We start from the raw sequence: 10,179 nt of genomic DNA, 5'->3' as shown, positions 1-10,179 counted from the left end.
GGCTAGGTCCTTAAGGTGGTCTGGCTGTACATTCAGCTTATGTCCATTACTGACAAGCTTATTGCACCATTGAAGTTTTTGGCACACAAGTGGTTGCCAGCTGTGTAGCAGTGTTCCTGCAAATCACACTCCTGACTGCAGTGTAAACGTACCTCCTGTCCCGCCTTGTGCACATGGGTGGGAGGGGATGGAAGACGGTGAAGATCAGATGTAGCCTTGGCTCTGCTTTCACATCATGCAGACCAACATAGAAATTTACTCTGCACTGGGTACAGCGTTGTTTGTTCCCTTCCTGAAGAAGCAGGAGAACTGGGAGAGAGACTCAGGGTGAAATCCTGACCATACTGAAGTCAATGGGAGTTTTGCCATTGACTTTAATTCTGCCAGGATTTCACTCTCAGAGTCAGTCTCCCTCCTGGGCTGCATCTGGACATTACATTGTGCTGCCCCTTATTCTGGGCATGTGGCCATGAATGAGGCTTATATGTTTACGGATAAAATCCTAGTTTCTATTGATGAACGTGAGAAATAGTGTATAACTTGAGCTGACTCTAATCTTATGGCAGATGGAGGGAGGGTCGTGTTTTTTTTTTTTTTTTTTTTTTTTTTTTTTAACTGCCTTCTTACATCTAGCATTATCTGGCACCTTGCTCCAGTTTTTGTGCTTCCGGAAATCCTTTTTGTGGCTCAAGTAATAGTAAATAAGGTAGTAAAAACCTTATATTTTATGTCAATATACATTAAATCCTCTTGGATCCTCAAAAATATGCCATTTTCTCCTTTATCAGTTTCTGGATGATGATGATGATATAATGTCCTAATTAACACTGAATTCATTGATATGTTAATTGTAAGGATAAAACTTGGACTAGATCTTGCGCTTTCATACAGCTGTGGGCCAAATGGATTCAAAAGGTTTTTCTCATGTGCTTTCTTTTTGTACAGTCCCCTTCCCCCTTTTAGAATGCCATTCTCCTTTTTACAAACTTGTATAAATGTTCTACCTCATACCAGCAAGAAGGAACAAATATCTTCTGCTAGGGCTTGTAATGCTATCTCCGGTTACAGTGTGTCCCCAACTACTATAATCTGTGCAGCCTTTTAAGGAAATATAAAAAGAGAGATGCAAATTAACTAGCCACAGAAAGTAAATCTTTATAGTCTACAGTGAAACATCTATGATATACCCTCAGCAGTGAATATATTCTATTTTAAATAGATTTATGTGACAGAAAGTAACAAATACCTACTTAAAAAAATCCTTTCACATACTCATCTGATCTTAAAAAAGTACTCCATTGGTGCAACTTGGCAGAGGGTGAAATATCTAAACTTTACTATTTAATGTAATTGATAAAATATTCTGCAGGTTAAGATAAAAAGTATAGGGCTAGTTGAATGATGAAAAAGAATTAGTGAAAAGTTTTGGAAAAATTCAGTCACTTTTGTTATGTGAGTTTTGAAATGGAAGCAGAATTTATCTGTTAAAAAAATGTGAAATTTTAAAATATTTTCAAAATTAACCAGTTTTTCCTTTTAGTCCCCTTACCCCACCTCATTTCACCACTAAATAGATAGAATAAATTATGTTCTTTCTTTTTGCTTTTGCTAACTTGAGTTTACAGTAAAGTGGAGAAAGTTTCTATAAGTTCTAGAGTGAGCAAAAAGAAAAAGTGAAAAAATAAAATAACATAAAATAAAACCACCTGGGACTGCCTTTGTTCTGTTGCATTTAGTGGCAAAATGGAAAACATGTAAAGAAGGGAAGAAAAGAAGGGGGAAAAGGAGAAAGGAGGCAGGGGACACAAAAAAAGGCTATTTTTTTTCCATTTTCAATATTGTAAAAAAAAATTAATAGCAAAAACACTTTAGGAAAGGCCATTTTTTATGATTAAAAAAATTCTAAATGCTTCAACCAATTCTAGTAAAAGAATATTTTTTTCCAGATATGACATTAATATTCATGGAAATTATAATCTGTTAGAACAGAGGTTCTGTAACTGGGGCGCCTGGAATGTACTCTGGGTGTGTGTGAGAAGCTTTAGGGGGAAAAAAAGTACTGTGCACATTTTATCCGCAACAATGAATAACTAGCAAAGCTGATTCCTCCAGATATATCAGGTCCTTAGATGGCGCTGTGCATTTAACTCTAGGTGGTGCTGTGCATTTTGACTGATTTCTGTTAAGCTTGCAGAACATTATACAAAGTCGCTGCAATCTGTATGTTAATCCGTTTGCTACAACACGACGTGTGCATTTAATTGTAAGCATGAACCACAATTGCAGTTTTTCTTTTGTTCTTATTCCAATGGCTCTGTTTGAATCAATGCCTTACTGTTTTTAATATTTAGTGAGAGTTGCATGTTGATGTTTTTAAATCGATATATGTACTTGTGTGTGTGGGGGGGGGATAAACTACTACAGACACAAAGAAGGGGGGCACGATCAAATACGTTTGAGAACCACTGTGTTAGACTTCTTGTCCGTCCAAAGTTTCTTTGTGCCAAGCAAAGCTCATTTTAAAGGTTCCTCAGCAATTTTTCTGCAGTACGTTCATCAGCTAATATGACTATGTTGATGCTTTTCAACTGCTGAAATCTTTAATTACACCATTTGTGATAAAATTGGTACTCGGCATCCTCTTTCATATAACTTTCTCAAGAATGTGCCATTTGGGACTGAATTGTCTGACTTGATTTCAACCTCTCCTGCACAGATTGTACACTGGTGTAACTCCATTGCCTTCAGTGGAGTTACTTCTGTTTTACTCCTGTGTAAATGAGAAGAGAATTGGTCTTCTCATGCTTGGTCTCAGAATAAAGATGAATTTTTCTGGAAATTTTAAGGAAAACATCTTCATCTGTTTCTGAGTGAAATGAGAGATGAACATTTTTTTTCATTTTTCTCTGCTTTGAAAGTAGTAGACTTTTTTTATACACAACTCAAAAATGACTGAATGCTGAAAGTTAAAATGTGTCACAGGGTAAGATCTGAATGAGGAACAGTCATTTTATGTTGCTAAACATCTGTGCAGAGCAAACTGAGAGTCCAGTCCAGTGACATTACACTGGGGGAGAATTTGACACCATGTGTTCTTCTATTTAAATATCAAGGCTTTATTCCATGCTAAGCAAGTGCAGAACATCTGTATTTCACTTATATTTTTAGGACCTGGTCCTGCAGTGCTTACTCAGCAAACCTCCCATTGAATCAAAGCTTTTCTAGAATAAGAACTGAAGAATGGGACCTGCAATATTTAAGCTTATCCTACCATGACATAATAATTTCAACAGTTGCCAAAGTAAATGGAGTCTTCACACTGGGCTCCTAGGTGCTACGATAATATAAATCATAAGGCAATCTAGCGCCCTAGGCACGCTGCAAGACAGGTCCACACTATAGCTCTGAACCTTACTCTGTATGGCAGTGGAAGGCCCCCCGCCCCACACCCACCCAGAAAGACAGGATAGCTTCCACCCAGGAATGACAGCAGGGGACATTCTCCCCACAGGAGCAGCTAGGGTGGCAGCCAGAGGTCCCTGAGTACTAACACCAACAAGCAAGGTGTATCTGTTTAGATGGGTGGATTGGGCCTGCTATACTTAGGTGTCCTCTGGTGAGGTGGTGTTGGTGGGGCTCCAAGAGCAGTGAGTCTTGAGATTAATTCCCCATGTATGGAGCAATTCACATTTCTCAGAGCTATTGTTGCATGAGTCTGCAGACAGGACAGCCTGAAGACATCACTGCATCAGTTACACCGCGTACACATTTTCAGGATTTTTTGCACCCATAAGGCCTAGAAACATACTTTATTTTAAAATGAAAGACGAGACTCTGATGTAATCACATGACTCCATGAGTGGGGCCCTACCAAATTCGTGGCCATGAAAAACGCATCACGGACCATGAAATCTGGTCCCCCCCACATGAAATCTGGTTTTTTGTGTGCTTTTACCCTATACTATCAGGGCCGCCCAGAGGGGGGGGGGGGCAAGTGGGGCAATTTGCCCCAGGCCCCTGGCCTCAGAGGGGCCCCCATGAGAATATAGTATTCTATAGTATTGCAACTTTTTTTTATGGAAGGGGCCCCCAAAATTGCTTTGCCCCAGGCCCCCTGAATCCTCTGGACGGCCCTGTATACTATACAGATTTCACAGGGGAGACCAGCCACCCTTACTTCTGTGCTGCCTTGAGAGCTGGGTGGCCAGAGAGCAGCGGCTGTTAGCTGGGCACCCAGCTCTGAAGGCAGCGCCCCTCCAGCAGCAGCACAGAAGGAAGGGTGGCAATACCATACTATGCCATTCTGACTTCTGACTGCTACTGCTAGCAATGCTGCCTTCAGAGGTGAGCAGCTGGAGAGTGGTGACTGCTGACTGAGGGCCCAGCTCTGCAGGCAGCAGTGCAGAAGTAGGTGTGGCAATACCATACTATGGCATCCTTACTTCTGTGCTGCTGCTGACGGCAGCTCTGCCTTCAGAGCTGGGATCCCGGCCAGCAGCAGCTGCCGCTCTCCAGCTGCCCCGCTCTGAAGGCAGCATTGCTACCAGTAGCAGTGCAGAAGTAAGGGTAGCAATACCACCCCCCCACACACAATAACCTTGCAACCCCCCCCCCAACTCCTTTTTGGGTCAAGACCCCTACAATTACAATACCATGACATTTCAGATTTAAATAGCTGAAATAATGAAATGTACGATTTTAAAAATCCTATGACCGTGAAATTGACCAAAATGGACTGTGAATTTGGTAGGGCCCTATCCATTAGACTGGGGCCCTAGGTATGAGCCTATAGTGCCTATGCCCTAATATAACCATGCTTCTGACAGCAAGGAATTTCAAGTACAGGGAAGCCTGAGTCTGATCTCATTTCACTAGGGTAAATCAGAATTAACTCCACTGAAGTCAATGAAGTTATACCAGAATTAAGTGTGAGCTCTTATCTACCACTTATATTAACTATTATGAGGAAGAGAAGACAGTGATGTTCTTAGGCCAAACTCATCTCTGGTGTAATGCCACTGACCAATTCATTTGCATAGAAACATTTTAGGAACTTGAGTCTCTGTAATTTACACCTACTTCTGTGACTGTCTTTGAGTGGAAATAATACTGATACACAGACAAAATGGCATTGTCACCACCGATTCTTGCATATTTTCCCTGCAGTAGAGTACAACTTATTTTCCTGGAAAATATTGGGTTATCTTGAACTAAATGCTTCTGAAGGTGACAAGAACCCTACAGTTGGTGTATGTTATCTTGAAGGCTGTTTTACATTATTTCCATGATATAGTATACTGTAACTTTTTCAGAGATTTGTTAGTTCAGGGAAAAGAAGTTAACTATCTCATAAATCTGCTCTTCCCTGCAGTTACAGGGATCTAGTTCTACAGCTATAGTTAACCATTTTAATTGTTTTATGACAGTATAGTTTAGTTTCAAACAACACAGCTGTAGTCCAGGAAACTAAACATGTCTTGCCTACTATATATACTTGCCAGAATGTACAGGAAATATTCCTCACACACTAGTGTTTTTGTTTTTTTGTTTTACTGCCATGATGAGACAAATAAATATTATCTAGATGAACACTTCAACAATCGTCTAGTAAAATGGTTTATTTTTATATAAGGAAATTTATGCTCAGACACCCATTTAATCACCATTCAACTGGACACTCTTTTTCTTTGTCATAAGCACTTGTAAAGGAATCTATCAACAAGTTTGGCTCCAGTACAAGTAATTTTATTGTCTGTAAAATGTAACATAATGACACACAGTGTATACATTTTAATCCTTTAAAAATCATGTGTAATGGCAAATAGACATGTTCTCACACTTGTAAAATATTAAAGTTAATTCATGATAAACTGATGGATCAGCAGTGTTATATAGTGAGAGCACACTTATTGGAAGAAAGCCAGTTAAGCTCCAGAAATGGCGGTTCAAGAAAGACCCCCGACATACCTTTTGTATTGTATGTAACGTTTGTGTATTTCTAACACTGTTATTTATTTTTAATAGTCAATCTGAAATATTTGGTGGTACTCTGGCTGAAGAGGTAAAATAATTTGGAAACCAGAAATTCATGAGATATAATTCTAACTTGCTTTGTGACCTTGGACAAATCACTTTACCCCTTTGTGTTTTAGTTTCCCCCTCTTTAGATAGGGTGAAACATAACATTTGTAATGCACACTGATCTCTTAGGGTGAAAAATGCTATAGAATTGCAAAGTATAACTATGTCATTACCACACTAAAGAAGCATGTGTTGAATATGATTAACCAATAAGCACAATAGGGCTGGGCCTAGCTTCAGGATCATGTGATGTTACGGTAATGTCATCACACACTTTCCAGGTAGGAGGAGAAAACTTCCTGCATGGACAGCATGCTCCATGCGAAGGAGGAACTGCGTCAGCTGCCTCTCTACTCACAGCCAGTGAAGAAGGGGAGAGGCTTTCCCTTCGTCCCCTCGCCACACTAGTAGATTGGGATCTCAAGCAGAAATGCAGATGGGCATGGGGTAACGGCAATGGGAAGGCCTGGCTTGTCAACCTCACCAAAGTGGTTAGTTCAATCACCAGTATCTTCTCTTTCGTGGCAACTGAGGGTGTGTGTGTGGGGAGGGGTTTGTCTCACAATTCCACTTTCCTGGAGGCCAGGGAGAATATTGCTGCTATTCTCCTCGGGCTGACCCAAGAGACACCTTCCTCTTCAGCAGCTTTTCACAGCCTCCTTCTCCTCCACAACAGAGTGTCTTGTGATAGGAGAGCTCAGCTCCACACACCCTCACTAGAACAAACGATGCTGTAGGAGGGCCCAGCGCCTACACCCCTGAAACAAAGGGCCAGAACAAGAGGCTCTATTGTCACTCTTTGCTGCTGCTCCTGTGGGGGCCTCCCTGGCTTCCTCCATTACTATGGCTATGCAGTTTACTGAGTCCTAATCTCAATCTGAAGCAGAGGGCCCTTGGAGGAGAAGCCCCAGTAGCTCTGGCAAAGGAGGCCCTGTGGTGCGGGGAGAGGTCCCTGCTTATACCATCCTGTCCAGCAGGCAGATCTGCCCCCTACTTCCTAGCATTGGTGGCAGAAGTGGCTTCCCACACCTAGTCCTCTGCTGGGGTTAGAGACACTGAGTGTGTATATAATGGGTGAATAGTAAGCATATGGTTGGGTCACATGTGTATCTGTGAGAGGCTATTTGATATGTGTGAGAGACTGGAGAGATGATATGAGGGAGCGACTGAGGGATGGAGAGATGAAAGAATACAGGGAAGGACACGACACATGTACAGAAAGAGGAAGGTGAAATGAAGGGACAGCTGTGAAAAGACACCAACATATACTGTACAGGGGACTAAAGGAATGGAAAATGGAGAAAGAAGGAAGAACAAAAGCAATGTAGAAATAGTAAGTTACTTTTTAAAAGGTGTTTAATAGAAAGTTGAATGACAATACTATAATTAATACATGCCAATAGTGGTTTCTAATAATAATGAGGAGCACTGGGAATTTCCCTGCTTCCAGTGGCATTCAGCCTCTTCTATAGATAAAGCAGATATTTTTCTACAAGTGGGTGTTTCTAGGCATGGTTTATAGAATGCTCTCTGCCCCTCCCACCTTTAGAATGCACTAGATTGCACCAAATGGCATGCGCGTGCACACACACGTTAAAAGTTTCCTTAGGGGGGATACCCCTGGATTCCTTGGAAGAGCCGTGTCTCAGTTCCACAGATTACTTGTCAACATGTGAGCCACTTAAAAATATTCTTTGGATTGCATGGAGCTGCCAGTGCAGCCCTGGTAATAGGTGAAGTTGAAATGCACAAGGACCCCTGCTGCTGAAGAGTTATAAGTATTACAAGTGTGTGAGAGCCCTGGGGAGTGCTTGACAATCCAAGAGAGTGGAGGGGCTGCCCAGTTTATAAAGGCTCCCCTGCAGTCTCTGTTACCATGAATTGTTCCAAGGACACACAGCATGCTATGTGTCTCACAGATCAGATAGGCACATTCTCTGTGGCATAAATGGTGGTGGTGATGAAAGAAGTGAGAATACAGAATGAAAACAGGATGGGCAGAGAAGGTGGGAAAAAAAGGGGTTGTGTAGTTAGTTACTTGTTATGCATACATCGTGTTTGGAAATATGTCCTACGATATGTACAAAGTGTGTTTACATGTGTATTTCTAACACACTAGAATCTCTTTCCAGATCCCTGTCCCCTATCACTGTCCAACCCTCCCTACTCACCCATCATTCTGCTCCTTTAAAGACCTCCTGTCCCCTGTAACCATCCATCCAAGCCACACCCCAACCCCAGGCATGCCATCTTACAAACATTTCACATTTCCTCTAGCTGCTGCTCTCACCTCCCCCTGCACCTCAAAAAAGCTCTCTGCTGATCAGGCAGCTGGTAATATCCCTCTGGTGGAGCCACAGGAAGTAGGACTTCTGCCCCTTGTAGTGCTGAGACCTGCTGACCTGAGGTTCTGCTTGTACTTTGAGTGGGTTGTTACAGGTGGCCAAGACCAACTGGCAAAATATAAAGATCCAATCATGGCTGTGAGTCCTTGCAGGGCCTCTCCAACACCTTTGTAGTGTCCAGGCCCCAGGACCTCAGGAACACAAGAATTGCCATAGTGTACCACACCAGTAATCCCTCTTGTGCAGTATCCTGTCTCTGATAGTAGCCAGAACTAGATGCTTCTGAAGGTGACAAGAACCCTACTGTTGGTGTATGTTACACAATCAGCCCCTACATAGGCCTCCCTCTGATCTCTAACAGTTACAAATTGCAGAGTCTTTAACTCTGCCCATTTTTACTCAAGTTTGGCTTGGATTGCAGCTTTGCAATGACAGGGCTAATGTGAGCCCTCCTTGGAGGAACCCCCTCTGATTGGCTGGTTATCCCACCTCCTGGGGAAGAGCATCCACTCAGAGCAGCAGCAAGAAGAGCTCTCCCCCCTCCCAGGAGGTGACCCCATTTGTCACAGGTGGGAGGGAGAAGGAGCAGAAAGAAGCTAGCCACTTAAGGTATCTCCACTTCTCCCTCCCCTTCTATGGGCTGGCTCTTCTTTGTCTGCCTCCCTACAACACCTGGCTTACAAAGGTGCAGGAGTGGTGAAGAACCCCTGAAGCTGTTCCCCTCAACCCTGGAAAGAGGAGAAGGGGACCTAGCTACAGCCCTCTGCTTTGGTCCTGGGAGAGGTGGATGAAGAGCTGCAAGAAATACAGAAGGAACAGAGGTGAGGAGGCGGGGGGCAAAACTCCTGTGGGGCAAAATTGATGGCCATCAGGGGGCAGAATTAATTGCTGGGCAGGTGATGGGCAGATGTGGGGGTGAAAGCTTTTGCAGTGGGGGCAAAAATCACCTTTATAATTTTGAAGCATTGGCAAAAATGAATTGTAACATCCAGTAAAGATGGGAAATGAGAGTTCAAAAATCAAGTCAGACCAAAACCATAATATAATCTTAAAAAAGAAAACATGACTTTTCTAGGGGCTGAAATACAAGATTGAATATCCCTTCTCAATATTTTATTGTCATTAATTAGGATAATTTTGCATAGATGCTAAGAAGTGTGGCCTGGTCTGTTTAATCCCAGCTGGTGCAGCCACTCCGGCTGTTACTGGTGCATTTTTTGGCTTTTTTGTTTGCACAGCAGCACTTCAACCTCCTTTTCCATTAATAACGACACGCAGTTTCTTGCAGAGCACAAATCTAGCTATCCTGTTTTTGCATTCATTCTACCTGGTCTAAATGTGAAACAGCATTACCATCCATTGGGCAAGCCTCATCCCAGTGAGTGTGAATATTTCTGTCGGCACAATATACATGAGAAAGGTGTGTGTGTAAGCAGGGATGGTGAGAGTGAACACTGAGTGTGCAAGGTGTGTGTAAGTGGTGATGGTGAGAGTAGGTGAGCACAGTGCATGCGTGTGCAGAGTCAGTGTAAGGAGGATGATTGGCAGCAATGCATAGCTGTGGGTTTGCCAGAGCCAAGTGTCTGAGTGTGACAGGAGTGTGAGAGGCTGCGCTGGGTGGGTAAGTGTGAGTCTGAAACCGTGTGTGGCGGAATGCAAGTGAGCCTGGGCTCCGTGCGTGTCTGTGTGTGGACGGCTTTAGTGGCGGGTGCAGGCTGCAGTCCAGCATGTACGCACACGTGTCTGTGGCATA

This window comes from Terrapene carolina, unplaced genomic scaffold (assembly GCF_002925995.2).
Source record: "Terrapene carolina triunguis isolate 2854851 unplaced genomic scaffold, T_m_triunguis-2.0 Scaffold179, whole genome shotgun sequence".
Classification (NCBI taxonomy): domain Eukaryota; kingdom Metazoa; phylum Chordata; order Testudines; family Emydidae; genus Terrapene; species Terrapene triunguis.
The sequence above is the reverse complement of the archived record's forward strand: the minus strand, read 5'-3'. Positions refer to the sequence as shown.